This window comes from Ammospiza nelsoni, chromosome 15 (genome assembly GCF_027579445.1).
Source record: "Ammospiza nelsoni isolate bAmmNel1 chromosome 15, bAmmNel1.pri, whole genome shotgun sequence".
Classification (NCBI taxonomy): Eukaryota; Metazoa; Chordata; class Aves; order Passeriformes; family Passerellidae; genus Ammospiza; species Ammospiza nelsoni.
Genome location: NC_080647.1, coordinates 13,862,437 through 13,867,669, shown reverse-complemented (window position 1 = coordinate 13,867,669; position 5,233 = coordinate 13,862,437). Strand labels below are relative to the sequence as shown.

Sequence of the window (5,233 nt, the reverse complement as noted above, 5' to 3'; positions counted from 1 at the left end):
AGAATAAACATTAATTTTAGCAAGGAAATTTTTATTTCGTAAAATAATATGCAGACTTTATAATCTCTGTTTTGCATATTGAAGTGTTAAAAAAAATTAGATTGAAAATTGTAGGGGAATAGAATATAAGGGAATAAAGATGGTGTAGAAAGTAATCTCACCCCTAAGGAGTTGCAGCTGGATCAATTATCAAAGATTAGGAACAGGCCTGACTTTAACAGGCCACAGCTGTACCCAATGAGAAGAAGAGTGCTGTAAAAGAGTGGGGTGGCTGGGTGAGAGGGGAACTGGAGTCAGTGGCTGCTTTGTGGAGAAGAAAGAGTCAGTGCTGGGAGGAGCTGGCCATGAGAAACACCAAGAAGGTATGGAACTCTTGCAATAGGATGACAACAGAAAACATGCAGAAGCCTAGTTGAAGCTGGATAATACAGGCAAGAAGAATGGAAGTGGCCCAAGATTCAATTCAATTCAGATACTTTTCGCTGGAAAAATTGTCTGTTGTGTTGGCAAGGGGTAGACAGACAGTTAACTGGTAGCATTTTCAAATCAGAAACGTTGCACAATTTGTGTTTAGGAGAGAGTGATGAGCAAAATGACATAATAAATAAGGGTATCTTTTGTTGGCCAAGACAAGCTTTGCAGGGACTGGTGTAGGACTCAGGGTCTCAAATCATAATCAGAGTAAATTAAATAAGAAATAATGTGGATATGCTTCATGCAGTTGCAGCAGCAAATTCAATTAAATTTAAAGTTTAAAATCAAAGTTGCAGTTTTCAGTGGGTAGATCTAATGGAAATGTAGGCTTCCTGAGTGATAGCCTTCCTTTGCTAGTGAAGGGCATTGTGATGTAAGAATACTAGCTTTTCATTTTTTTTCATTATTGTTATTTTAAAGCTTCCAAGATTACAAATTTGTACAGTGCTTGGGGTTATTTTCACTTAGTTGATAAAATATTAGAGATACATAATTTTTATCCATATTGACAATGTCTGAAGGAAATGAATTTCTGGAGGTGATGACATTGCTTGAGTCTAAAAGACAGATGAGAGGAAAAGGAAGGAGGGCATTTGAATTGGAACTGAGGATATAATTGTACACAATAGACCTGGAAGATTCTACTCTAAAGGGATCATTATCACTATTATTTTCTTATGTGCTTTATTATGCTTTGCTGTCTAAAGGATTTAGAGTCCTCATCTTCAAAGTACTTATATTTGCCTCAGTTTTTAAAATTTTAAAGATTACCCATGGAAATTTTTGATATCTGTTTCTTTAAGAATAAAATTAGATTTTGAATTTTCCATGAAATGGGAAAAAATCAGTCTGAAAGAACTGAAACATTAAATATTTTTTCCAATTTCCTGGTTTTGAATATTTTTATTTGAACACTGTACTCTGGTGTTTAGGGTTAGGCTTTATTTCAGTTTTGAATATTGTATTCAGACATAATGTGATGAAATGCATTGTCCTGAAATATCATTTTACAAAACTAATATGATTTTTATATTTGACAGTAAGCTTACTGAAATAAAGCCTGTGAACTTTCAGATTTAATTTCTGCATGTCTGCTAAAATAGTCTTAAATGAATATTTGAAAGACAACTGTGCAAGATCAGGTGCTATCAATTATTGCCTAGGTGTGGGAGCAAAGTAATTCACCTGAGTTTTGGGGAGGTCTCCAATTAAGTTCCTTAAAAGAGACTATTCCTTGCTAAATTTCTGAAGGCAGTTTCAGTAGGCAGGTTGCCTACATTGCCCCTTTTTATTTAGTTTTTTTTTCCCCCCTGTATCTGTGTATAATGCTTTTTGTTGCCCCTGGATGTAGTTCTCTTAGAATGAGTCAGTATTTCAAACACTAAACCTGTCTGCTGGAAATAGGATATGCAGAAGAGATAAACCATCTCAGGCCTACTTTATTGCAGGTTAACGATAGTAATTTGTGTGCATCCTCACAGTCCTCAGTCTTCAAAGGACTCCCTCCTGGTAAGTAAAATATAAATGACTTGCATGATATTATTTGATGTGTTTTGACACTGCCTGTTTAAAGCGTCATATGGTGATTGATAAGTTAGGTAATACAAGACAACACTTGCAAAGTAAATTTCTAGGCTTGCCTTTTTAGGTTGTTTTACATTGCTGATATTTTCTAAGCTCTTTTTAGCATAGTCTACAGAAGCTGTTTCTTCTCTTAGGTTTAATGTGTGTTCCAGAGAAATATGCTAAAGAAGTAACTTTTTATGGATACATGCCTTGTAAAACCTTAAATACAAAAAAATTCCAAAAACTTGACTTTACTAGAATTTATGGGGTCTGTTTTCTCACTTTAAAGTGTCTGCTCTGAGATGAATTAGCTGTGAAAAAGGCTGAGTCCTGTGCATGGCTTATCTGCATTTCAAAAGTGACCTTAAGTATGCAGTTTAGCATTATTTAAACTTCTCCTTAGTATCCTACTTCTGATTCAGACTCTCCAGTTATGGTCCAAATCTACTTTAGGCAAAAAAGCACCAAAACCCCTAAAAGTACAGATTTTGAGGTAGGGCAAGTCCATCATACTTTGCCAATATTCAACATTCGTGTTTTAAATTATTACCCTTAAAGATATTTTTTAAGTGATGGAATTTTATTTGTCAAGTACTGAAATGTCATTTTTGTAAATAAGTGACCAATTCTTGCTTTTCTTGCTTCTTCTGTTGCCAGGTTGTGATTGCACCTACTTCCATTCTTTGCACCCAACTTGGTCTTTTGTTTCAGCAATTTAAACACTTTCAAAGTCAATTTGAAGGCAAAAGTAATATACAAAAATAGTTGAGCAGTATTGTGATCTTTTGTGGCACTACAACTAACAAAGTCTGTTGTGGATATTCTTTTAATTAGGAGAAAAGGAAATCTCTTAGGTTTTCATTGTGCTTATTTGCCACGTAACTGATAGCCATTTTAAATTGAGACAGAGTCTGTAGGCTTATTCTGGGGAAACAAATGAGGATTTTTGAGGGGTAGGATTTTGAACCTTAGTGAAAAGAGTTGGAAAATGCTATGGAGCAGAGCGAATTATTGAAACATGTAATAGGCAAAAATTTTCTGATGGGAAGCAATTGCTTAAAATCTAAGAAGCAGGTAGTACCACAAACCAGTTATTTTTCCTAATTTTTTTGCAATCATATTAATTGTAATTGCTGCTGTATAAAGAATGATTCCTGTTATAAGGAGTTCCTAATGCTTCTTGATTATTAATCAATCCATTAGGTATCATTGTTAGGTAGTCCAAAGAATGTATTCTCCTTGAGAGTCTGCATTAGAATTTTCAAATCATTAATACTATTTAGCTGCTGCAGGCCTCTCTGACTTCCCACTGAGGCAGGTTCTCTGTCAGGCGAGTCTTTTCTGATTTATTCTTTTATTTGTGCTGGTGACTTAAAAGTGCCCTTGTGTCTGAGACTGTTATATTGTGTGTTTAGAGAATTTTCAGGATGTTAAAGGATAAGTAAATACCAAAGAAAGCAGCTCCTATTTTTCTCTACGAGATCCTTTACTCTTGATTGGATGTTGGCATATTTTTGCATTCTGTGGTCTAGGTTGTCTGTTCTTCCATGACTAGACAGCTTTTCATCTATGAAGTCACTGTTAAGAAACATCATTAATAAGAAAAAGCAGTGGTATTTTTTTTTAAATTTCTTTTGGTAAGGCACTAGAAAAAATACTGAAAAATTTACTTTTTTCTTCTACAGAGAAGTGGAAGAACATTTTCTCACTGACTTGCAGCTGAATATGAACTAATGCACCTAAGGTGGAACTGATTAGGAAAAACTTCATTAAATATTTGTAAGGAATATATTCCATTAGCTGTGTAATAAAGGGAGATGAGACAGTAGAAAAGGCCTTAACTACAGCAGTGTATTAGATAATCAAACATTGGGAAGGTAATCAGTGTACTGGGAAGGGAAAGAAGCACAAGAGACAAGTAATTGCAAAACTTAAGTTGTCTTAACAACCCTAGTTGCTTTTGTTTTCACTAAGATATAATTTCATCTTTATGTTGATGAAATTTCAATATGTAAGTCAAATCTTATTTCTGTCAAATGCAGATTACATAATGGACTCAGAAAAGAGCCAGAAGGCAAGTATTATGTCAATGTGAAATCTTAATGGTAGGAAATTGATAATTTGGAATTGAATAAAAATGTTTTTTGTTTCTGTTCATTTTATTGTCTTGTAAATGATCACTACAAATGCCCTTCACTAAAATTTTAAATTAATTGTTCTCAGGAACGTTTAATGTTCTAATTCTTCTAGCTTACTTTGTAAGTAAAAATATGCTTATGACTTGTGGGGAGCTAAAAGCCTCATTTTCATTCTTAAATGAAATTAACCAAATCTATTTGAATTGTAAACTACTTACTGTGCTTATTTTGAAATGGCCACATTTTAGCTTACTGAAATGTTAATAACGCACATGAACAAAAAATAATTAAATTAACATTTGACAAATGTTGAAGACTTGCCAAGGGTTCATCTTGTAAGAACGATTCTGACAGTATTTCAAAATACTGCTTATCCAAATTATGAAGTCACTGGTGGGAAACTATAGTCAATTTTTGATTTGTCATGTTGAAATTTATTGTCAATATATAAAATTGTAAAATGTTTGCACATATGAGGAGGACCAGCTGTTCATAGAGTGTAGTCTTTGTGGCTTGCTTAAGGTGTGGACGGATGGTGATTAATGGCAGCTTTGGGTGTGACAGTATTTTATCTAGATGCATTAGAACAAGGACCCCTTACCTTCCCTTACAATCAGGCTGAAGGACAAATGAATTTGCCTGGTTTATATCCTTCTGGAAAATGATCTAGTCCAAACATAAAGTAAGGACCTGCTAGGGCTCTGAAAACTTGAAAGCCCAGAGCTTCAGCCACACTGGTGCTGCAAAAGGCATGAGATGGGAACGGAGACTGCCACAACATTGCTTCCTCCAGAGCCTTTCCTTGGAACCAGCCTTGGCCCAAGGCTGCGTTTGCTAACTAGAGTTAGGGTTGGGGTTACACCTAGGGTTGGGGTTACACCTAGGGTTGGGGTTACACCTAGGGTTGGGGTTACACCTAGGGTTGGGGCTGGGGCTACGCCTAGGGTTAGGGTTGGGGCTACACCTAGGGTTAGGGTTTTGGGAACCACAAAGCCCAGGGAGCACCAGGCGCGCTGCAGGTGCAGAAGGCGTGCCAAGGGGAAGACTAAAGAGGA

The 5,233-nt window shown here is 35.7% G+C and overlaps 1 long non-coding RNA gene across 1 annotated transcript; it reads left to right on the top strand.

The window, feature by feature from the left end:
• Window positions 1-282: 282 nt before the first annotated feature.
• LOC132080217 (uncharacterized) lies at window positions 283-4,395 on the top strand. Its single transcript, XR_009419529.1, has 3 exons — window positions 283-362; window positions 1,923-1,983; window positions 3,726-4,395. It is a non-coding gene; the product is annotated as an uncharacterized LOC132080217 (long non-coding RNA).
• The last annotated feature ends 838 nt before the right edge of the window (window positions 4,396-5,233 follow it).